This window comes from Oxyura jamaicensis, chromosome 5 (assembly GCF_011077185.1).
Source record: "Oxyura jamaicensis isolate SHBP4307 breed ruddy duck chromosome 5, BPBGC_Ojam_1.0, whole genome shotgun sequence".
NCBI lineage: Eukaryota > Metazoa > Chordata > Aves > Anseriformes > Anatidae > Oxyura > Oxyura jamaicensis.
In genome coordinates, this window is record NC_048897.1 from 14,912,688 (window position 1) to 14,938,855 (window position 26,168).

The 26,168-nt window shown below is 37.9% G+C and overlaps 1 protein-coding gene and 1 long non-coding RNA gene across 2 annotated transcripts in view; both read right to left on the minus strand.

Annotated features, from left to right (window-relative positions):
* LOC118168616 overlaps positions 1–22,656 on the minus strand; it is a 29,763-nt gene extending 7,107 nt beyond the window's left edge. The window contains exons 1-2 of the long non-coding RNA XR_004751683.1: positions 13,544–22,656; positions 6,417–6,418 (exon numbers count right to left, since the gene is read on the minus strand). This is a non-coding gene — a long non-coding RNA (uncharacterized LOC118168616). The remainder of the gene's footprint in view (positions 1–6,416; positions 6,419–13,543) is intronic.
* MEIS2 (Meis homeobox 2) overlaps positions 1–26,168 on the minus strand; it is a 133,622-nt gene that overhangs the window by 31,054 nt on the left and 76,400 nt on the right. The gene's annotated exons all lie outside the window — the stretch shown is intronic.

A 26,168-nucleotide genomic window follows, 5' to 3' on the forward strand; every position in this document is an offset into this window, starting at 1 on the left:
AGGGATAGGGCATCCCATATTGACACTGTCTTCCTCCACACTCCCTCCCAGATAAGAATGTCAGCTGCTTAATAGTTTAGGAATACAAGTTATCAGATTTCCTTTTTATATGACATTTCTCCAACCAGCAGTGCACATTGAATTCAAGAAATCCAGTGTGAGCAAGTTTGGACACTCAAAGTTCATGTGTTGCTGTAGGCTTGAACTTTAATTCATTTCAGAGAAGTAAAAGTGTGTTTGCCACCTTTCTGTGAACTCTCCAGTGAAATAATGTTCACTATAATAAGAATAAACATTGCTACCTTACAGCAACCTGTGGTAAGACCAGTAGCACTGATCAGCTAAAAATGATTAAATTGTGCAGACCTACTAATTTTGCTGTGTTTACGCCAGGGAATAATTTGGCCAATAAATTGGATTACACTTGGAGCTTAAAAATTCAGTAGATCTATGTTTTTAGGAGCTGGGGCCTTAAGTTTGGGCTGACCTTTCCTATTCTAGCTCAGAAATGTAAATAACTGAAGCAATTAATACTATAACCAATATTTTAGCAGCCACAAGAGTCTGGTAAATGTATGGTATTTTCACACAAACTTTCAAATCATCTGGCTTTCCATATAGTTTACAAAATTACAGTTGGCCACCCTTCTTCTAAAATATAAGCAGGGTTAATGGGTATTGTTTTTCATTTTTTACCAATCTGATGATAGATCTTTTGAAAATAAAAGTCTAAATTAAATATAGAATTATAGTTCTTAAATAACAAATAATGCAATATAAACCTCTTTTCCTACGTGTTCTCCTTAGGAGTCTGTGGGAGAAGAGGGAAATGCAAGAATTCAGTGAAACATAAGCAGCAAGTAAACCTTTCTATCCTCTTCAATTACACAAAAATAGGAAGGGAGCATCATTTTCAAAGGAACAAATGTTACACAAGACATGCCCTTTAAATCCTTTTTAAGGCTCTGTGACCTGTAAAACTATCTGCAATATCAGCAACAGAAAGCCTTCTACAGAACAAATCCTTATGTTTTATGTGTACTGTATTTACTAATCATTAGTTCATAAGCAAGAGCAGATATACAGTGTGCTATAAATAATGGCGGGAATGTAAAAGTGAATTGATCTGTCTGTCTGGCTATCTAGTAATACTGCTGGCAGAGAACCAGTTTTGAATGGCTGCCAACTACCATAGACCCAGCCAGTGATTTGTCTAGGGGTCTTGCCCTGTCAGGCAGAAAACAGTCTTAAGCTGAGCTCCCAGAACTGTGAGCACCGCCTACTGCTCAACAATGAGCATTTCCTGCAGCGTCCCCTCTACCCAGTTAGTTAAATAGCAGAAAACATGCACGAGTTACCAAGCTATGAAACCAAGCATCTACAAATATTAATCACTGGATAGAGAGGTCAGCGTTCTTGTGAACTGAAGTGAAATACATTGTTCAAATTGACTACATGCACAGAGTGAGAAACTGGGAGTGAGATACACACACACACACACAAATGTGCTACATTTATTCTTTCATGGTAGCCCTTAAAGCATTCCACAAAGGTAGGGTAGTCACTGTGCCGAAATCCTCATGGGTGGGGTAGCAAACAGCCAAATGAACGGAAGCGTTTATAGTGATCTAGATATTTTGAAGAGGATAATTATGCTAAATAATGTGATTGTAATAGAAACAAATGGGGTGGGGCTTTATTACAGGAAAAAAAAGGAGGTGGCTCAGAAGCAAGTCCTGACAGCAAAACTATTTCCCCATCTCTAGTGCAAATGGAGCAAAATGGTGGGCTAATTTTCCCCTATTCCTTTAAGTCAGTCATGCTGATCCACTTATTGCATTGCTTGAACTAGTTTTCCCTGTGTATAAACACGGAAAGACAGCTCAGGCAGCAAACTCACCTCGGGATGCCTTGCAGGGATTCAGTAATGTGCCTGCTTGGCACTGTTTCTTGTATCCCTCAAGGCTGTCTCCCAATCTCTTTGTAAGATCAGCCCTGGCTCAAAAAAAAAAAAAAAAAAAAAAAAAGTCCCATCAAATGATGCAGTTCAGCTTCATGTAATCTATCTTTGCTAGGTGATTCTGATTCACTGTTTAGTACAGAATCAGGGTGCATCCGTGCATGCATGTGTACATGCACCAGTGTGTGCAGACAGACAATATCTGGTCTGTATTTATATTCCTATATAAACCTATATATTATCTTTGCTCATAAAGAGAGGGCAAGATGCTAATTAACTACTGCTAAGTTGAATTTCTTCAAAGTGAGGCTTACAGATCAGAGACCACAGGACTGAGGCTGCTGCTTTGGTTTTGAATTTGGCATTGCTTTATTGAATTTTATAAATACCAACTAAATTCAAACAAAACTGATTTAGATTTCACCTCATCACTTAAAATATATTTTGTAGAGTACAGCCTGTGCAGTAATCCTCTGCTATACTTTAATTTGGTTTTAATTTTATAGGCCCTGTTTTAACTGCATATTTCCAGACCTTTATTTCTCTCACAGCTCTTAGCAAAATGGTAGCTCATAAACACAAGCTCTGCTGTATAGACTTTGCATTTCATCCCAAAGTATTTCCTTTTTTATAGCCATGGTCTTTCCATCTTAGTGCTCTGAGCTTGGGTCACAAATCTCACTGCTATTCCAGTGTGTGACATCTTCGCTCGTTTGCCGCTGCTCATTAACAAACAATACTGCTGTGAAATTGGTTTAATGACAAAGTAATAAAATTGCTATTCTGCTCACAGATTGCCTGAGGCACTTTGAGCTCCTACAAGGCTTACTGTGGGTGCCAAGATACATTAAGCTGCTTATTCGTAAAAACTGCATCATCCGTTTTTTTCACAGGTTTTTTCCTTTCCCTATCTAGCCCTTGCTTCTTTTTATCTTCAAATAAAAAGATATATTTGCTTATGTTCTTCCTTGCTGTCAAATTTTTACTTTCATGCATATTTCTGGAAAATGAAAGAGTATTTCATTTCATTTTTCTTTTTAAAAGGTCACTCTGTCCCTATTGCAAGGTTGTTCCTGGACTGCAAACCCTCAGCAACGTAAAATTAGGGGAGATGTATTTTAATATACTGTATTATGTAATTGGGATACTGGACAGAGTTAGTCCTATTTCAGGCATAGCTGGAAAAGAGAACTATTTATAGAATGAGTTTTCTTTCTTAAAGCATTCATTTGTACAGTGCAACTATTTTCTGTCATGATATTAAGGCTAAAGCTTTGTTGTTGTTGTTTTGTTTTGTTTTCAACATTTAAAAATTGTATCATACCTGGTTACTTTTCATACCCCAATTCTGGGAAAAATAAAATATATAGCAGAGTAGTGACAACCAAAAAGCTTTAGGAAGCACGTGGTTTTTATAACGAACTGCACATTTTAGAAAGTATTCTTTTTTAATTTGTGTGAGGCCCATACGGACCTGGAGATTTACTACTGGCAGACAATGGTGAAATGACCCAGTTGCTCTTTGACAGGTGGACAGGTCCTGGTAATTATAGCCAGACATTTTAACACTACCAAAATGGTGTAAATAAACACACAACACTAATCAATATTACTCTCCTTTACATTTAAAGCAAAAATACTAAACATACTTATCCTCATTCATTCAGTGAATGATTTTAATCTTTAAATGCACCACTACACTCACACACGTGCGTACATCCACGCACACCTTTATAAATTACTTCTGAGGGAAAACAATGGAAAAAAAACTATTTCTCATTTCCAGCACCGTTGCAAGTAATTTGATCTGCTGAATAGCTAAGGAAATGTGGTTTGGGTACCTGTGATGGTTAGCTAGCAGTGGAAAAACTGGTTCAGAAACAATAAGACCAGGTCTGAACATGAATCTCACCACCCCCCGCTGCCCCCCTTCTCCGCTTCAAACCTCAGACTGATCCTCCTTTCAAATATCTTGTGCTTCAGGGCTTCCCCAGGTCAGATTCATTGCAGAATGTGTCTGACCTGAGGAAGCCTCAGAGCATGAGATTTGAATGTAGCAGGCTGATGCAAGCCCAGGAGAGACTCCAAGACTAGCTAGCACCCCTCAGTGGGATTATCCAAGGTAGGAAGGCCTACTGGAGGTCAGGAAAGGATTTAAAAACACACAGAGGGAAGTGAGGGATAATGGGAGTCACTACAGCTGAGTCGCGCTGCTGACTCACTCTGAGGTGGTCATGCATTAGGTTGGGAGATCTGGGAGGAAAAGGGAAATAAAATGGAGGAAAGAGGAAACTGTGAGTCAGGGGTAAACTGATATTTAAGAGAATTTCACTGGCTGCCAAGAGATGGACAGGACCTCCAGAAGACTGGGAAAGAAAAAGCTGAGAAAGGCTAATGATTATCCTGTTGGTTGTGTGGCTGACGACGAGTTAAAAGGGAGGTTAAAAAACACTAATCATGATAAGTTCAAATCAGAAGCAGATCCTTTTGGTGGCTTCCATACATGTTTTCACCTTTTCTGCTTCCCTACCCTTCACTTCTGTGTCCATTGAGAACATTTTTAAAAGTAAGCAAGAGCTGCTTATGGCCCTGTGGTCTTTAGGTCAGGTCTTTCTTTTTCTCCATGCCAGGCTTAAATCTTCCTACTGCCTCTCCAAACTCTGCTATCTGATCTTCGCTACTGTGGAGTCACCCACAAACTAAGTGTAGCCAGAATGTGTGGGTGTGGGTGCAGTGGTGCGAGCCTTGGATGTGTCAGCTGTGCACTTACAGGGGATTTCCCCGCTTCAGAGGAAACTGGAGCTGCCAGTTCGTGTTCCCTCCGTGTTGCTGAAAAGTTGCAAAGGTGCTCATCATCATGGCCATAGGAATCAATGGGAGCTAAGCCCTAAGCTTTCAGAGATAGGAGCACACATATGGAGGTATTCAAACCAGGAGAAAACCCGCAACACTTCCAGTGGAAATACTAATACAAGATTAATTATGCTTCTGCTTAATTCTTTTGCTAGGCAGATTTGGGTTGATCTTCTGTTCAAAGGGAAAATATTCAACTATCTACTTATCTTAACACGTATTGGAGATCCTAGAAGGCCCCAAGAAAGCTTCTAAATTATTTTCCTGTACGTGCGTACACTCATACTTTCCTATTTTTCTAGTCTCCTTTTTATGGATCAAATTTAGGCCCAAAGTTTGTTTTGTAGAGATCATATGTATATCTTTTCTTGGACCACCAAGTAACTCTCAAACACGATCTGAGAAAAGAATTTGGCCCATATGAAGGTATTGTCAGGTTTTAAAGATGTAGTAATTACAAGCACACAAGGAAGCCATGAAAGTCTGGATGAAAAATTCAAATGAGCCGGCATAGACACAAATTTGGCTTTGAACTAGGAAAGCACTTGCTTTGATCCTGATCCTTTTGGGCTGCAACTACAAGTACTGACAACAAGCCACGTGTATATTGCAGGAGCTGGTGAGGCTGGCTGTGAGGTGTGTCCACTGCATGCTCTTGCTACCCTGCATGCTTACTGCTGATGGATAGTTTCATATTTGATTTTTCATTTTATTTTCAACTGGTGGTTTTAGGGGTTTGGGAGCCCTGAGGACAGCAAAATAGGTTAAGGGATAAGAGAAAGATGGTGAACACAGTGACAGTGAAATTTTGAAAGGAAAATTACTGAGTCTGGGAACTATTCTCTAGCAAGTATCTCAATCCTCCTTATCTCTTTCTTTCCCCAAATGGATAACAAAACGCCTCTGGCCCTCTATAGGTTCTCAGGTTTAGTATTGCTGTGCTTTCTTTTGACTGACTCAACACACCTAATTTTGCTGTTTTAAAACAGTATCTAGGAATTTTCTGTAGACCTGTTTTAAAAAGTTTCCTAGTTATTTGTAAAGTGATAAATGAAGGAATTTATTTACTTAAGAATCATATAGCATAGTACTCCATAGTACAACAGATAACCTGTGGCAAAATTTTCTGATGCAAAATTGCTAGAATGTGTACTTTTATTAAAACAGGCTGGTCTCAAAAATTGTCTCACCAAATAAGAATACCCTCAGAGTAACTATAGTTTTGGTAAGATACAGACGGGATGATGTGTGTCTGTAGCAGCTATGAGCAAAGGCAAGGAAAAGTACTGATGCAAAGAAAGAGGGCTGTCTGGGAAGATGTCAGACCACTGTAGCCAGGTACTGAGTCTGGTGTGAAGAGGAACAAGACTTGTCCTGGTTTAGCTTTACAAAGGCTCACAGCCCCTGAAGTCTGATGATTACAGGTGTATTGAAACCCAGACCTCAGAAAAATGACCAATAGGAAATCAAGTTATGCACTACATGTACTTTTCATGAATTGTTTTCAAAAATAAAGATAAAGACACATCCAAATTATTCTTTTTAAAGCCCGGTTCATTCAGTAAATCATACAGGATGAGGATAATAAATTCTGTCTTTACACGTCTGGCATGACCTGCACCAGGCCAAGAACAGTCCCACAAGATGCTACGCCCTTCTGTCTGGAGCACGGTTCTCTTCCTGCCTCCCCACAGCTCTAAGGGAGCAGCAATTTACTGCTAGCCCACACTAGCAGCAGATTATTTCAACATCTTCACTCCTCCCCCAAATCCGTTCATACCAGCTTGTATTTTGAGAGTAGAGGGGAAGAATCTCCTCAAGAGATAACACATTGAAAATAAATGTTAGCTTCTATAAAAGGTACAAGCTTAAGTATGCCATGCCCACTGCATTTATTTAAGGATACAAGTTCCTTCAAGCAAAATGTCAATATTTTATTTCCCTCAAACTCTAAAATTGTGCTATTTTAGTTGAGGATTAAATCAACTCTCTGGTTTATTTGCTAATTGCAATAAACCTTCTCAAAGGAATGTAATTTGAAAGTTGTTTTAAAATGCAGATGGCACTGAAGTTTAGTCTACAGAGTAAAGCAGAAAAATGTTTGCTAATGCTTGCTAGATTTACTTTCCCAAACCCCCCAAGTATTATGTTTTATGAAGAACTGTGTCATTCAGTTATACTTGCACCATGACAATGATAACTAGCATGGTGCCACGGAAACCGGAAAAATGCATTTAGGGTTGGGCCTATGCATCAGAGAACAGAATCAATCTTCCTAATTAACTGCAAATTAGCAATCCCAAAATGAGTGGGATCAACCTGTCTTCACTGGCCAAGAATCATGTTAAGTATATAGCTTCCTCTAAGTGCCTCTAAATTACATTTACGCCTGTATAAAGTAACATTCTTTTAATCTAATGCTGCATTAGTGTCACTGTTCTCAAAATTATTGCACTGTTTTAAATTTCAGCAGATAGGTAGACAGATAGAAAGGTAAACAAATTAATAGACAGTTATGGAGATAGCCTGATATTTTGTTATTCAGGGCTCAGAGTAGCTCATAAATCACACTGAAGCCACAAACAAGGTACTAATTAGCATAAGTCTCTGGAAAGAAAAGTTTCTGTCGAATGGTGAAATTCTTTAAGGCAACTGAGCAGTAGCTATTAATAAAGATAAAAATAGTAAATGCAGAATAGAGGATAAAATGCAAAAATGGGACACAGTAGATATTTGATTAATTCCATCCCTAATGATCAAAATTGCCAAATAATGTTAGGCTAAAACTAACATTACTGATATACTGTTTTTACTCTTTAGGGTGTATGATCAAAAAGATCTTGGGTATTGTGAGAGTACAAAGGACTGACCTTGGGTGAATTAGCTTAATTAGTTAATGCTTGTAAAGCTCTAGATGGGTGTTAAGTATTAATTAATTATTAATTATTATTGGGTAAAGATGGGATTTGGAATCCCATCGCTCGTACATGTGCCCCATCCTTCATGCAAGAGCTTCACTGGGGCCCCACTGGTCTCTGCCTGCCTGCTTGTCTCACAGGGCTCAATGGTGGCTGAGCCAATTTTTGCCAAGAGAGTGAAAGTGGGGAGACTTTAGGCAACTTGTCCCAGTAGCTGAGTGAAAGGTTGGGTACGGAGGCTTCGTTTTCAAGTTTACTATGTCTTGCTTTGTGATTTGATGAGAGAATTTGCATTTTTAAGCAGAGCAAAATTCTCAGTGTAAATAAGTTCCTCAATGAACTGAGGCTTAAATGAGTGTCCCAAATTTATCTGCATGTAACGTAAGGTTAAAAATGCTTACCTTACAGTGCTATTGTGAAACGACATTTTTTTTTCCCTTTTGCCGTTACTTAATGAAGGCCATTTTCTGTATCCCTTATTATCGTGATTTATGCTGGTTAATACTTAAAGTGAATAGTTTGCTTTTAAATTACAGAACATCCCTGAAGAGATTACAAAAAATACCTTCTCAAAATTATTCTAAGGTATCCTTCCTAGTCACCTTTGCCCAGAGCCATTCTTGACAATGTTACTAATGCTCATTTCTGGTTTTTATTTTTTTTTTTTTTTTTTCCCAGGGTTATTCAAATATTAGTTATTGTAAATCCTACTAATACATTGACTCTCAGGCTAATATTTTCCTTTAATTTTAGTATGATAAATAACTATTGGTAAATGACATTGAAAGGAATGTTAACATTTAAATACGTTTTGCTTCACATTAGCATTGTCCAATTTCTCATGTTTTAAATTTTTCTGCCTGGCTGCAGCCTAGAAGAAAATACATGCTGGAATAATTATATGAACAATTTAGATTTAAACATATTGAATAGCAGAAGAGATCATGCCCGCCCATTTGTATTTTTTCCCCCTTTCTCCATGCGAGTCTCAAAGATGAGTAATTTCTCTCCTTAGAAGCATACCTAATAGACAAAGCTCTAATGCTTAGAATAGGGTGAGGGGAGGGAAGCGCTTTATTACAACTGTTCAGATCAATACACAAAAATCTCAGGATGATAGGATAATTAAAACACGCACAAAGTAATTCATCAACAGCCTTTCACTCCAAAATGCACTTGCCTCTGGAACTTGCATTCTGATCCCTGATGTTTTTACTTGCAGGGATTTGAGACAGCTCCCAGCCAGCATTTCCCACTTAGCTTACAGCCCTTGTTTTTGTTCACAAACAAGAAATTGTGTTGGCCTTGTGATGCTTATGCTTCATGCTTTTTTCATCCCTTCCCTGCTCTTTGTCTGGTGTGAGATGTTACCAAGCAGTGAAATTTACCTAAGAGCTAAGAAAAAGGAGGAAAAAAATCTGTGCTGTTTGACAAGTGAGAAGTTCAGCATCAGCTAAATCACTGATAATTTTATGCTGTTGGTTATTACACTTGGAATGTTTGTAAGTGCTCATGTTAAAAAAAATGAAATAAGCAGTCCTGCAGTAATGAATAGATGGAACGGTATTTGAAATGTTCCGTTGATTAAAAATAATATTTAAATTTATTTTGAGTTATCTAAAGGAATGTTTCTACTGTTCTTATTTCAGACTAGGGCTGTGAGGAACAGCATTCAAGCCACAGAGCACCACTTCCTGCACTCTGAGAGTCGACTGTTATGATAATTACCTTACTTGCATTCCTGTTTTGTTTCCCAGACCCCCAAATGTTTCTTTCCTAATGTCAGAGTTCCAATTGCAGTACTTAAAGCGAACAGAGTACTGCATTCAAATCCATACTGATTCGTAAAAATTTTAAATGTAACTCGAGCTTGGCTGTTGTTACAGGTAAGAACTACGAATCCAAGCAATCAAGTTAGGTCTTCATCAAATTTGGTTCTTATTCTTACCGTAGCAGAAAGGCTAAGAATGATTTACGCACTGAACAGACTCAAGTTCCTGCAGAAAATTTACCCATATTTCTTTGCTTACACAAAACACAACTCTCACTCTCTCCGCCCCCCCACCCCCACCCGCCCGCTTCATTATTTATCATTTGCCGTGTAAATACTTGCTAGCCAATTAAGTCCTGGTTTTCCATTACTATTATTTGGTGTAATGTACAGTGTGTCAGTTAAGGAAATACTTAAATGGACTGATAAAATAACAGGTCCCCCACCCAAAATCTTTACCAATCTCCATATCAGGGTGAATGCACAGGGAGATGTGCGGGGGTGGCAGTGGTTTGGGAGGGTTAAGTAACAGTAAAACAAACAGTTTAGCAGAAAAGCAAGAGTCACTTGCCTAACCAACGACAGATGGGAGTGATTTGTAGGCACAGGTAGAGGCAAGCTTTAAGTAGGGATTTAAAAGAGGATAAAGGTTAGCTTTACACGTTTGGCAGGGATGATTCTCCCCACATATGACGGGGGACTTCAGTATGATGGAACGAAGTTGTAGTTATTCTCACTTTGATTCTCCAATTACTAAATAAATAAATCAGGTTACCAAAGTCAAAGGGAGCAGCACAACCTTTCATTTCATCAGGGCAGTCTAGCCTTTCTCCAGTAATCTTTGAAATATCAATGCACTATTTTTGCCTTTCTCCCTGACTGACAGAGATTCTTGATGACAACCGCTGGTGACTGAGACTGCTCCTATCACCTTTCCCCAGCCTTAGCAAGGGCTTTAGAATGGGACCAAGTTTGTAAGGCATTTTTACTACTTGGTGTGAAGCTGCCCACTCGGTTTTAAGAAAAAAATCCAAGAAAACAAACACTTTAAAAACATCTTTCACCTGTGTACGTATCTAATTTCATCTAAAATATTTGATTTCATCTAAATATGTGAGGTTTCAAGGAAACCTCACATCCAGGAGACTTTGAGCCTAAATGACTTATACAAATAAGCCTCTGATTTTTCATAGAACTTGAGCTCCTAGTCACTATATGTTTTAAAAAAGTTTTTTTTTTTTTTTTTTTTTTCCTCCTCATTCTTTTCTCATAAAAGATGAAATACGCTACTTAACAAATAGATGAGAGGAAACCAGACTGAGTAGTGTATTTCAGAATTGCGACATAAAGAAACCCCAACCCAAATAATACCTGCCATTTCTCGAGTTTCTTAGCCTGAAAAATAACTCAGCTTGGTTTCAGATTTTCCAGGTACATGTCCAAAGCATTTGCACTTGGGATGAAAATGAGTAGGAAAATTTCATCTCAGAAGCTAATTATTTCAAAGAGTTATTGGTCACTGAAAGTAAGTGCTGCTTAAAATGAATATGCCATTTCCACTATCACATTAATAAGAACAGCTAATGAATACAAGAATTATAGCAAAAAAGAAAAAAAAAAGTTTAATGTGGTGAATGCAGTATACATTCTTCAGTAAGCAAGCTTTAAATGAAATACTATTTTTATTAGAAGATAATTCATTTTGGTAATAGAAACGCCAATTTTTGCTACCAAAAATAGCAACTTTGCTAACAGTCTTCTCTGAGCCTTGAAAGCAACAGCCCATTGAAGGAAATATTTGTATTTCTGATATCTCTTAGTTCCTCCATGTAAAGAAGTGATTATTGTAGTACTACCTAGCATTACGAAGTATGACACTATTATTATTGCCATTTTTAGATGGAATAACTGAGGCAGAAAGAAGTAAAGTGACCTTCCTAAGCAGCTCAGAGACACAACGAAGAAAATACCCCATGTCTGCTGAGTCTCAGCACACTATTCATTTGGCTACAGTCTCTTTTGCTGGCTGCTATTATAGATTACTTGACCTTAGCACTTGAAATTCTAGGATTTCAATAGGATAAATCCTACTTATCCTACGATACATCTTATTTATTTGCTATTACATTATTTGATGTGTTTGATCTTTTAAAAATGAACAGCTTTAGAATTTAGAACAAAAAAAACATACAAAATTTTATATGTGGCAAAGAACAAGAATGGTATTATTCCATAAACATGAATTTTGTAGGGTGTGTTTTTTCCTTTTACATGGAGTCCATTAAAACCTTTTGGTCAGACTGTCCTTTTCTCTGAATCTTTTTCTCTGTCATTGGTTATGAATGTGAACAGTGATTTATGGGTATACGAAAATTCAAGCAGCAAAGAATCTCTGCTGGCATAGGCTCAGCATTCTCAACTGACTCACCTTCTCATAGTCAGTGAAAATAAACACTGAGCTAATTCATGAAGCTCTGTACTCCAGCGGGCTTCCTCTGAGCTGAGTAAGTGCTGGCACAGGAGATCCTCTGAGCTGGAAGTAGCCCCCCCATGGTGATGTGGGAACTGTACAGTCACTTAATTTCCCTGCCATAGTATGGCATGGGCTAACAGGTGGCACCAGTCCTGTAGACCTTCAGGGAATCTGCCCCTATTCTTGGTACTATGAGGAAGTTCTTACAGCAGGATATGTGCCTCTTCTCTTTAAAGGCTGCACCTGACTCCACATCTAGTCGTGATGGTTAAGGATGCTACCGTTGCTCCAGTCCAAACAATATAATCAGCACAAGTTTTTACAGAAATGCTTTGGCATGGCATGCAGAGCTTGAAGTTTTAGTAAAAAGAAATTTGACAGAACACAAAATTAAACATTCTAAAGAGAGAGATGCTTGTTTCCTCACCTCCATGCTTGAACAATTCACAAATGGCTGACTGCCTTTCCACCTGGCTTACCAAAATAATTTTACTGCAGACTGCGCTGAACTATAAGCCATGTCACAAGATATTTCACTGAAAAAAATTTGGACAAGGACCATATGCAACCCAAATCTAGTCTAATAAGAAAATAAAATCTAAAGTTTCCATGGAGCACCTTGTTTTTATGGCATTGCAAATTCAGTATTATGGCATAAGAGATTAGGAACAAGTAACCCAAAAGCTCAGTGATATTCACTTATAACGGAAATACTATCTCAGATCTAGCTATGTAGCTTTGTCACCACTAGCTAACATATTAACTTCTTGTTAATTCAATAAGTGCTTGAGTAGTACCTTTATAAAAAAAAAAATCACACTGCAAATCACAGTTAACATGATTTTCCTGGAATAAATTGGAAACAGTAACTAGGAGGACATTTATGTCTTGTTTTACTTTGTATTCCCTCAGAAACCCCTACAGATATTGACTTCCTGTGATAGCCAATCTCATAAGTTGAAGTTGGTATGCCCTCTTTAAAGGAGAGGTTGGATTCATTAACTTTGTGATGTACTAGGATGCACGGACAATCTAGGGCAGTATAATTTAGTTTGAATATACATATCAGCTGTTCCTTAGTAATTAGCTGTGCATGTTCACCAGGAAATGAAATTAGACTTATCCCATCTTCAAGATCGGTAAACTATCCCACGTATGCTGCATTGCCATGAAGAGAGAATATGCATATAAGCAATTATCACATAGTGGCTATTAAATACAAGTGTACAATATACTTTACTACTTTACTGTATGGAAGTTGTGTGTCCATAGCCTGTTATGTGAATCTCCTGAGATGGACAAGTTTGCACATAAGACTGAGCCTGCTTTGCTGGTATTGTCACCTCTGGTGTCTGGAATACAAGGGAAGTCAGGAAGTGGTGTATAAAGTAAATGCATGTGGAAAGATTTCTTTTTTTTTTTTTCTTTTTTTTAAAAAAAAAATTAATTTGATTCTTCAGATTCCAACTGACTTCATCAGGGCCATGATTTCACCTGCTAAGGATGAGTTTTCTGATCTTGATCATATGTCGATTCACATTATGGTTAGGTAATGATAAGCAAAATACAGCTCAATATGAGATCATTCATCAGCTAAGCCTCAGTAAGTGACTGGTAGCATGCTGCTGGTATGATGTCATTCCATATTTAAATGAGTTTGCATAGAGCACTTGGGGGATAAATACGAGAGAAAAGATGAGAAATCAAACCAAACATCAGGTTTACAAGACAAGTGATGGATGTGCTAGGGTGTATGGGGTGCTTTAAGTATAGCTAATGACAAAGGATACTAGAGCCTCATGAAATCCAAAACTTGGTTTGGACTGAACTTTTAAAAATGACAGTGAATTGTTACTCTCATTTGGGGCTAGCAGACTTGAGCCCTAGTTCATCCTGCAAAGCTTGGAGAGTCACTCTCACCAGCAGCAAAGAAAAATAAATACTTCAACGTGGTAAATTAACCTGTGATCTGAATTGTACTATGAAAGTGCCCCTCTCTATCCATGCTGATTAAAAAGGCAGCTAAGCACCTAATTTAAGTGCTCACTTAACTGCTTAATGCTAGATTGCATGTATGTGGAATAGAAAACCAAGAACAACAAACCAAAAACTTAAGTCACATTTTGCAAGGTATTACATGGGCTAGTATGTGGAGCTTAATGTACAGCAGCTAAATTTTAATAATATTGTGTCAGTCTGGGAATGTCTTCTCATAAGCAAAGAGTAAACAGAAAGGCATGATCTCCCCCATGTCAGCAGTTTTCAGAGACAGACAGAAGACAAATGGCAAAAGCAAAAAAGGTAAGAACTAATCCCCACTTTGCAGTATTGGACCACTGCAGTAAACTGTCCCTGGAGCTAAATGTGAGTCCAGCACAGACAGATAAATTAGGATCATTTCCATGAGGATTAGCCTGCAGCCATCCAGAAGAAGGGCAATAGATGGGCAACAGATTATTTAAGTGAAACATCGGCTGAGCAGGAAGCACTTCATAGCAAAGCCATGGACCTACAGCTGTAGGTGAGCAGCTCTGAGCCCAGCAATAACGTCAACACATAAAGCAACAGCAAAGAAGCAACCACGCAGAGTTAATATACAGTATCTGAAAAGAATTACGACAGTACTAAAAGAACTAACTCTAACACAAAATATCATTCAGAATACCCTGACAGTGCCAAGGTAAGACAGATTTGTGGAGATCCATGGCTACCTTCACATTGGACCACTTGATGAGAAGTGTACAAACAGCACAGAGTTCCAGCATCACATCAAATAGCAATACAAAGACAATAGCAAAATAGAAGAAAAAAGGAATATCAATAGAGAGAAATTAGAAGGGGGAGACCTGCTTGTAAGTCAGCACACCTGAAGTATTCTGATGCCTCAGAAGTTGCAGATTACATGGGTGTCATGTCTCCAGGTTTAACTATAAGGTAGTAATTTCTGGTCCTCAGCTGAACGCTTATTAATACAAAAGTCACAAGAGCTAGGAGCTGTTAAAAAATAAAAAAGTAGTAATTCACTAGGATGAAAAGGAATAATCACAGGTTGTAAGCAGAAAGTTTGGAGATGGCCCCAGGAAGTCATTCTGCATTACACATTGCACAAAGCCAAGATGTTGCTGCTGAATCTCTGTAAATTGTTCTTCTGATACAGAGCCAGGTTAATTTGGGGAGCAGTTTGTGTACCAGTACATAGTACATGAAACAGCTATTAACTTTATTCATTCCCCAGCCTGGCCAGGGCTAAGCAATCTCCTACCACACCATGCGAGTGCTTTGTCATAATTCAGCCATCAGGAGGTGCTTACAGAGGCAGGAGCCGTCAGCAAGCTCTGCTGCCTGGAGTCTAAGGAGTCAAAGCGTATCACCTCTGTGACACATCAGAGCATCAAAGGCTCATAAAGAGAGTGCCCCCAGGCCACTCCCAAACTCAGGTCTTCTGTGTGGCAGTACTGCTAAACCACTGAGATGGTTTTGCTTCAGCTGTCAGAACTGGGGTGTTTTGCTGTCTGTGTATAAAAACACCTTTTTCAGGCTGTCTTAAATATATATATACAGGGAGGGGAGGAAAGGAGTGCAAAATGATGCTTCCACCTCACACACCAAATCTCTATTTGCTATCAAACTAATCAGTCACAGGGGAGGCCAGGTGTCGTTTCTGACATTATTTAGCATCTTGCTTGTTGTTTTATTCTTTTTTTTTTTTCCTTTCTTTTTTTTTTTTTTTTCTAGATAGATGCTGTTTTACTAATTAAGGAAAATGAAATTTCCAGTGTTTGGAATTCAGGGGTGGCCTCCTCTGTGAGACAATCTCACTGTTATCCATGAACAATTTAAAAATAGAATCTACTTGGTGGTGGTGGTTATTATTATTATTATTATTTTTAATTGGTATCACTTTGTCTAGAGCACAAACACACATGGCTGTAATTTAGTGAACTCCAGTCTTCCTCTTGTGGCAAATTGATAGGATAATTTTATTATGAGTGGAACAATGACTACAGGGAGTGAGAGAGAATCTCAGAGAACTACACGTAATTCGGTTGACTAAATGTAATACTTGCATTATATCAGTAGGTAATGAAAACATTGCTGAACACTGGCAAAGCCTAAACCATTTCTGATTCTAGCTCCTGTCAAAAGGCCACCCCATAAATCATACCTGAATTTTATTTAATGTCAGGAGCCAGTAATCTGACAGAGTGCAATGAGGTGTTTGGATCAGAAGATGTATACCAAGTCATGTGTTCCATAGTCTCTGTAATCACAGGGTCATATAATCCATCTATGGATTTTAATAAGTAATTTATTATATTCCCTTTAGTGTTAATTATTTTACACATCACTTGTTTCTGGTTTATTGACACTATTTTAATATCTTTATCACATAAAATTAGCAGTATAACCAATCAGTATTTATTATACATGTATAGCCTGTGGAGAGATTCTGTTATTTCTTTTTCATGCCAAAATGTAAAAGACACAACAGGGTCAGCATCACATTAGACCATGATTATTTTTGTGATGCAGCCAGTCTCTGATAGTCTTATTAGTGACAGCAAGGTCAATGAGCAGAGTTATTGATGACTTTTGATCAGGAATTTTCAACTGACTTTCTTTATTTTTCTGAATTCCTTTGTGCACCTAAAGAGGACCCAAATCCAAAATGGTCTGGGGTTCATCCTGCTAACTGCTTCTTAACTGTAAGGGAATGCATGAATACCCTGCAGGAATGGGATCTAAATACCTCACCATCACATGTGTAGAAATCAATACAAATCAGTTATTTTGTTTAATGTACAATGGTTTTCCAGGTTGAAAAAGCTAGCATTTGCATTGTCTTTTTCACCTCTGTACATTGTAAAGAAATTTTAATTAAAGCACGACTATAAACATTATAAGGTAATAATAAACATTTATAAAATAGAAAATGTTAATCAAACCCATACCTCCTTAACTATCCCTCCTCTAATAAATAGAATAATGTTTGTTTTGTTCTACTAACTAAGGATGGATGAAGGAGTGCTGTGTGTTTCTTGGAGGAAGGTGAGACTGATCAGAGACTGATCAGAGTTTATTATTTTGAACCCTGTCCCATTCATTTTTCTCATGAGCATTTGCACAAATGATTTTTGCTTGCATGAATGTTTGTGGCTAAATTAATTCCAAGCCTATCCACTTATAACAAATTCATGTTTTTTGGGGGACGCAGTGAGTGGGTGGAATCATTTCTAATGGCTTGCTGCTTTACCTTGACCATTTGTGCTGACAGACTTGTACCTTTGTACCAAGCACCATGCCCCAGCAGCAGCAGAAGAGGCAGAGCAGGCAGTAGCTTTACTAGAAGCGCTCATCTCAGGACTTCCCTGCTGGATCAGGACTGGCAGGAGCACATATTCTTGTAACTCCCTATCTTATTACACGGCTGTCGTGCTTGTTAACATGCTGATAATGTATGAAGGCAAGTACAAATAGAGGACTGTTTCAGAAAGCAGCAAGATCAAGTTTCCTGTACTGGCCTTTCCCCACACAGCCACGAGTGGAGGCTTAAGGAGTCTCTAAGTGCAACCATCCAAGAGAAGAATAAGCAAATATCCCTATAACATAGTTACTTGGTGTATGTGAAAATAACACTGATGATCTGTCATAGACAATAGAAAACTGTAAAATAAGATAAAAAATAAAAGGCACTGCTGAATCACAGCCATGTTGGCTTTGCAATTGGAGGGCTGAGCTCCTAAAGGGACAGGTATGAATATCATTGTGGTGCTTGGTGCTCAAACTTCACAGAGACCTCTGGCGTAATTGTAACCAAAACACAAGGAAGTCTTCTTCAACTTTCAGACTTGCTCTTTGAGCATAGGACCCATCCCCTCCTGTTCTTTTATAGACTCGTGCTAGATCTAGGTATTCCACTGATGCCTGAATGTTCTGCCTTTCCTTAATTAAAAAAAAAAAAAAAAAAGTACATATGGAGTTACTGTTCCCCAAATATAATGGAATTTTTGCAATCTCATCTTGGCCCATGCCAGATTTTTCTACTATGTATTCTAACAGTGATATTTTAGGGAAAGACCTGATTCAAGAGAGCTGGGGAAAAAAAAAAAAAATCTCCCTGTTTTTGCCAACTTGCCTCTTCCTAATTCAGTCAATTGTTCCCACACTGTCCACTAGAGTATGAAAACTTGCTAACATCCTTCCTTTTGTTAGCAAAATTTTTTGTACAGCTACTTTCATGTAGACAATTAGAAATCAGACCATGTGGGTTAGGTGACCAATGAAAAAATGGAAAAAGTGAATAATGAATGCATGCAGGGAACTGATTTTGCAAGCAGTCCCAGGCTAAGATTTATTTACATGAAACACTCACCAAGTAATCAACAAATTCATGAAAAGGAAAAAGCCTAACCCTGACTGAATAAACTGCTCATTAAGAAGAGATTTCTTCACTCTACCCCTAACCATGTGTTTCCATTATTTACAACCTCCTGGGCAAAAATGAAACAGAATTGTGAAATAATTGACCCTGCATGGTCAAATTAGTGCATACTAAGAGGGGAAGGTTGGACTGTGGCAGGGTTTGGTCCTTCACAGCAAAAATCCCACCTGTTTAATCTGGGATTTGAGAATGGAAAGCTGGAGAGATTTGAGAATTTGAAGCTGGAAAGCGACATGGTCACTAATGTTGCTCTTCAGGCACACACCTCCCTTTCCTGACTCCAGAGAGCAACTGAATCTTTTGGCAAGCACCTACAGTCTATGCTCTTTCTGAAACATATGCCATTTCCTTTTACAAGTACCAAACTGAAGCTGCCATGCTGATTTTCACATTTTATTTTTCACCTGGGAATTTCCACCAAATTTGGATTCTGCCTTCCTGAAGTAAAAGGCTAATGCTGCCTCACCACTCCCTCACTAATCACTGTTAAAATTTTTTGCTTATCAGTGCTTTTCAAGGAAGTTCACAACTCAAGAGGTCAACTTTAAACAGGCTGAAACATCAGTTTAGAGTGACTAATATCAAAGATAAGATATGTCTGGAAACACATGGAAAATGTACTATCTCTCCCATGTTTACCTTGCAAGGTATAAAAAGAGAAATAAAACCAGCTTGCGTTTCCAACCAAATGCTAGAACAATGCCGATCTTGGACAAGGGCTGGGACACAGCAGCAAGTCTGAACTAAATGAATAGTCAGCAACAATGATTATGAGTCACATACAAAGAACAGAATATGTTTTCTGCTACAATCACAATAAAACAATGAACCAGGAAATGAAACTTGAAGCAAGCACAGCAAAAGTGTTCTTAAACAGAAATTTTAAATCAGTGCTTTCCCTATGTTCTCTGTTAATAGTTTTCTGTATTTTCATTGCAAAGGAGGAAATCTGGAATTGTTCACACTGAAAAGAAGATATATTTCTCTCTTCACTGGTAATCTATGAGATCTCCTGCAACAGAACTGGAACTGTGATTAGGAAATCCCCTCCTGCCATGCAAATTCTCTCATTCTGACATTTTTCTATTTCCAAAGTTCTCCAAACCGTGTGAACCTGCAGAAAATATAATTAAAATAAATCTCAGAAACTTACATTGTCTATGCATTTATGAACTGTGAACTATTTGTATTACCAATAAGATTCCACTCCTTTGTGGGGTGCTAGGTAAGTATTGTGAGACCTTTTCTCCTGCAAAGGGGAAAACTGTATGGGAGAGGAATTAACTCAGAGAGCAGTGCCTGAATCTTACATGTTCTGAATCTCAAGGATAAGCCAAGGAGAGCTGTTAGATTGTATCATATTGGGAGAAGTTAAAAAGGCTTAACTTTTTTTTGGAAATTCCTCAGTGAAGAATCTAGTCTGTCACAAACACAAATACCCATCTTCCAGGCACTGCTTTGTCTGGGCCTTCCCTGGAAATCTCCATGAGAAAACTCCCCCAGAACTGTGAAGCAGCAATGCAGCCCTGGGACTGGAATTCCTTACCCTGTTCTTTACCCTGCAGTTTGGCACCATCCTGGCTAAGACAAATGAACCTTCAGATATAAAGAGTAAAATATTAGCAATTTCAGACAGTTTCTTTTCCACCCCGTGCATTTTGGATGAGCAGTAAAGGCTTGGCAAACATCTTCTTAAGTGAGTCCAGGGAGGCTTATTGCTGTCACTAGGGAACAAGTCTCTGGTGAGTCATTGCCTGCAGTGCTAGCCCAAGAGAAAGGCTACCTTTTAAGATGAATCAAAGTGCAGAAAAGAAAATTAATGGTGGGGGAGGGTAGAAGATATTTCCAATGCCTGAAATCTAATGGAAAATATAGTGTGCTAAAATCTATGCTTCCCAAGTACAAAATAATTTCTGTAGGTTCGGTTGCATGTAAAGGATAAACCTGCCAAGCAGAAGAGAACTGTGCAAATATGGTCTCTATTACAAATAATTCCATGTTGAAGTGCTGAAAGAGGGACCTGTGCCCAGTACATGATTTGTAGACAGTGGAATTTATTATCCTTTCTCCTGGCGGGTGGGAAAAGAATAATGAAAGTCCCAATTATCAAGAGCAATGGAAAGCTTCATTGTACATCCAAATGGGACAATTCAGTAATCTGTGATTTCTGTATTGGAGTTGTAGTACATATGCTGGGGATGACCACATTTCTCCCCCACTAATTAATATGGCTACCTGACTATTTTTGTGCAAGCTTATTTGAATTACACAAACTTGTTACATTGCTTTATTGTTCTTCATTAAATGCAATTGGGAATAGGAATCATATATGACAACACTTCAAAGAAATATGTATCTCATGGTAATGTAGTGGAGATCCTTATTTCAGTCTCCCTTCACACAGTAAAATGATGAGGTGCAAAGGAGCTAGTACAAATGAACTTAAGGGGTTTCTATTAAATCTCTCCTCAGAGTTGGCAGTCCTCTCCTTTCCCCTTTCCTCCCTGCTTCTTTTCTTTTAAGAATTTTTGCACAGTGTCAGAGCACATCTAAATTTCTGGAAACAGCATGACTTTGGGCAAGGGTTACTCTTTCCAGAAATGCTCATCTGACACAGCAGGGGACAGAAGCAGAGTGGTTATGGTATTATCAAAATTGTAATTTTAGTGTCAGAATGGGCATTTCACCAATCTGTTCCAACACTTCTAAACAGAGGAAGCTGGCAATACTGCCTCTCTTTCCAAACATAAGTGGTACAGCTGCATACTCAGCACTGATACATCCAGCTTCCTCCCACACCCCTAATTCCAGACATAGACTTTTTTTTTTTTTTTTTTTTTTTTTTTTTTTAACTTGCACCAGTACTAATCAGGAAAACTGTGCTAAAGCCAGTGATGTTTCACCAGCAAAAGCAAAATTGCAAGTAAGTGGAAAATCAAGTCTTTTTGAAATTCATTCAACTTACCATACAATCTTTCTGGTTCAACCTGAAGAACATGATTTTTAAAAGGGCCTCAACCTGGCCTCCTTTCCTAGAGGTGCAATTTTGCATCTGCCATCAGTTAAAACCACAATTAATTACAGTCATAAACCTTGCCAATTACACATCCAAATGTCTGATTTGTGAAGCTGTTGGGAAGTTAAGTAACCACATATAGGACTTGTATTGAAATTGAACTTTGAGCATGGATACAAAAGTTAGTATTGAAAATTTAATGCTGTTTCCATTTTCTATATTTTATGCTTCTCTCTCACTCTTTTTTTTTTTTTTTTAATTTCAATTTTCTGCAAGAAATGATGGTGTGACTGTGATGCTTGTGAAGAAAATTATTACCTAAATTAGATCTAGCTAGAGACAGGACTAGCTAGATACACTACTTCGAATAAATTTGGCTTTATTTGTTAATACCTGTATTGATAATGTTTCCACCCTGGCTAATCCAAAATTTCATGGTTGGGAGGCAAGCAGTAATAAAGGAAATTTTCCCTTAAGGCTAACTGAACTACAAATCCATGGCTTTACTTTACACTTTCACTAGCCACTGATTTGCCAAGAAACCGATTGTGAGGTACTACTACATTAAGTAATTTGCAAGTTGAACTACAGTATAAATAATTCACTTTTTGGAGAGATAGTGGGGGCAGCTGAGCTTGTGTTTAGTGGGTGGATCCAGAAGTTCTATTACTGACAGTGGAGGCTGCATCAGCTAAATCCATCTTCTGAAACAAAATGTTTCCTCTTTAGACATGGTGACACTATGTAGAAATAGTGTATTCATACAGCAGCTTTTTATATTACATTTATAAACATAAGAAACTGCTGACTAGAGAAAGGCAATTTGGTTCAGCAAGCCTTTTCTCTTTCAGTGTATTTCATCCTCACCTCCCAGTTTTATCACTATATCCTTCAGTCCTTTCTCTCCTGAGATAAAAATGTCCAGATGTCTCTTAAACTCATTTAGATTACTCGCTTCGCTGGCCAATTATTCCATATGTTTACTACTGTTTCAGGCAGAATTATTTTACTCAATTCCCAGTTTACTCCTGATTTTCTAGTTTTGCAATGTGTTTCCAAGGTCTTGGACTCCTGATATTAACCAAGTACTTGTTCATCTCTTGCAGTGTTAAAAAATACATAGGAAATGTTAGATCCTTAGAAATCATGATTAGGTCAGTAGAATCATAGAATGGTTTGAGTTGGAAGGTACCTTAAAGACCATCCAGTTCCAATGCCCCTGCCATGGGCTGGGACACCTTCTACTAGACTAGGTTGCTCAAGGCCCCATCCAACTTGGCCTTGAACACTTCCAGGGATGGGGCATCCACAGCTTCTTTGGGTGACCTGTTCCAGTGTCTCACCACCCTCATAGGAGAGAATTCTTCCAAATATCTAATCTATATCTATCCTCTTTTAGTTTAAAGTAGTAAGCTTTTCTACAAACAACAGAAGTAGATCAAGCCTAAATCCAGAACATCAGCTTCTTTTTCTTCCTGAGCTTATAGCCTCTACTTTTTATTTAGTCTCTCCAGTCTCACACCACAGAGGTGGCTACTGACTCCCTGAGGCAGGGACCTTCACAGAAACTAGTGCACCTACCATTTTTTTCTTTTCTACCATCAGTGGCACTTAACATTTTTTTCTTTGCCAGTGAAAATAAACTTGTTTCTGGATTTTTCTCTGAAATATTTTATTAAAGGGGAAATATCAAAGTTGAGATACAAGAGAAAGTACAACCTTTCTTGACAATGACACCCAGATCACTTCTCACTTTGTTACTTCTCACTTCTCCCTTTGTTATAGCAGATACCTGTATGGTATCTGCTATCTGCTATACCTGTATGGTACCAACTGCAAATACCATCTGATGTTGCAACAGCAGTTGAGATTACTCACTTAAACTGCAGGTATTCTTAACTTCCCCAGCAAAGGAAGGGTTCCTTGGGCTTGATGAAAGTGGGGAGGACACATTCCTGCTCCTGGTAAGAAGGGACGATGTTCTCCTTAGAAGCTTATCTTTCATCAAAGAGTGACACCTACATATAACTTTGGGTGGAATTTTGTTACCAAGTGCTGTGAACCAAACTGCATGGTTCAGTTCATGAACCTTTCATAAGCTAAACCCTGCAGCGTTTACATAGCATTACCAGACACATAATTAAAAAAAAAAAATAGTTGCTGCAACTGAAAGTCTACAAAAAAAAGCATCTCATTAAGAAGGTGCCCAAGGGCTGGAGTCTGGGGTTTGGGTTTGGCTCTGGCACTTTTCCCCCAAAATCAACAGGCCTCCACCCTGTCTCAAGATAATTCTGGGTCTTGGTGACTGATCTAAATACTCTTGGGGCTTCCTCATGAAACACATGGGGTTGATCCCTTCCTCATCTACATGATAAATATGAGGAGTAACAGTGGCTGGGAAATCTCCATCACAAGTTGATATTTTTTACATTTTAAGTTTGTGGATTCTTATGTTTCTGTAGCGCATTTTCATAATTTTCTGCCTAGCACACTTTAATCTGCTTATACAAGACTTGCTTTTTTAATTATCTTCTGCAGATTTTCTTGATGAAAGGTCCTTTCCAAGGTCTGTTCATCATACATTGGAAATTATTTTGTTGTAAAAATGAAAATCTCAAGGAATTTTAGGGAAAATTCATCAAAAATATTCTGGAAAAATATTTTTATGTTTTCCAGCCAGGAGCAATCCAGAAGAAACCATCTGCTGCTTAACATAAGCAAAACCTTCATATTTATCAGTTGCTTTTTGGAAAGATCAATAATATTCTAAGCGAGTGATGATTAAATCTCTAAAAAAGGGTTTGCAACTGTTCTGATTTTCAAAGTCTTAAAACATTTCTGTTGAAGATGTGTAGTGAATTTAAGCAACTAAATGAAGTAGTCTTAGATTTTAGTCCATTTTTGGACCACTAAGGAATAATACAGAGATTCCCAGATGGCATAATACAGGTTGAAAATCACTGATCTACAGATACCATTAGGATAATGCTCCTAAGTTTTTAATATTCAGCTAAACTTTAATACTGTCCAAATGGCAGTATAAGACCAAAAAAGGCAAGAACACCTTCTTTATTTGAAATTTGTCCTGTATCTAGATGGAGTGAATATTGATAAAAAGCCCATAGACAGATGTAAAATAGTTTGAAAGATGAAACTCAAACAAGGAATGACTTTACAGAGAAATACAAAGAGAGATGTAAAAAAGATATCTGAGCTTCTTCAATTTCAAATAAGGTTAATTGGGAACCAGATAAAAGTTTCTAATGTTTTCTTCTATTTATTGTTATTGTAGGACTACGTTAATCAAAGTATTGCATTTCTATCTCCAAAACAGTTATTCCTTTCAAAATGTTTATTTACTAAAACCAAATGTGTACTCACTATTCCCTAAAAACAGAGAACTAGTTAGTAAATTAAGCTTTTATTTTTCCTGAAGTTTAGTTTTCAGTTCCCTAAAAATCTACAGTGTAGGGCTTTTTACCTGCTGTCAAACAATCTGCCTATCTCCATCTCCCTTGCCCTTCTCCACCTCCCCCCCAAATTAATAAAAATAATTCTCTCTCTTCTCATTTAAACCAGCTCTATTTCCTTAAATTTTACCTGGCTAAGTCTGAATTTCAAAGTCACATTATATATGTGAGCAGAATTCTCCTCTGAAGGGTCTACATAGCAAGTTACAGCATTAAGAGTAGGCACGCTACACTGTACCGGCAATCTGGAAAAATGCCTAAACCTTCCACAGGTATTTTCTTTCTCCTTTACAGCTTTTACCTTCTCTCTCTCACCACAATCTAACAGGGTGCTCAAGCATGCTGCCAACTTCAAGCACATTAAGTACTCCCTCTGTGATACATGCATACACTATTTTTAAAAACACAGCATCACACATACACATGGCTGAACTTGGACCTATGTCTGGAAATGTGAATCCTGTTCAAGGAGCTCTTTGCTCCTGTCTTCAGCCTGATTTCAGAAAAATACTTTTATTTAGGAAAGACATTTAATTATATGCTTAACGTGTGCTTGAGGTTCATTCAAAACAATGAGAAAGATTTGTACAAGTGCCTTACTCTGAGAATACTAAAGCATGTGCTTTACTGTTTAAAATTATTATTCAAAAAATAATGATTTTTCTATAGATTTTATTCTTTCTCTTCTATTAATTCTACTTGCTAAGTCTTGTTGAATCTTTTGTCTGTTGCAAATGCTTTAACAGACTGCAGCAATGATGCTTATAATACTCTTTCTCCTTCAATATTAATGTACATTTTTAGCTTTCTTCTGCTTATTTTGCCTCATATATTCAAACTGGACCAGGCTTGCTTTTACAAGTCTTAGTCTTTCAATTTTTGCTGTACTCTGCAGCTCTCCTCAGTTACAGAGGTTTCTTTGTCTTTCCATCAATTGAGATGTAAAAAGGATAATTTAGGAAGGTGGGAGGATATGGAGTGGGAAGTGAGGATGAAGAAAGCTTTTTCAAAAAGTTTTCCCGTATTTTACTTTGTCACACAGCCTTATATAAAAACAGTCTCCTCTGGCCATGGCAGGCCAGGCAACCTTCTTCACAGCATACTATGGATTCAATTCAACAAAACAATAAAGTTATTGCTTAATTTTAAATGCATGCATAAATTTTATTATCTTCAATAATCACAGGTTAAAGATAAGCATTTGCCAAGTAAGAATGAACTTACAATTGTTCTAATGTTATTCATTGAATCTTGGCCTGAAGATT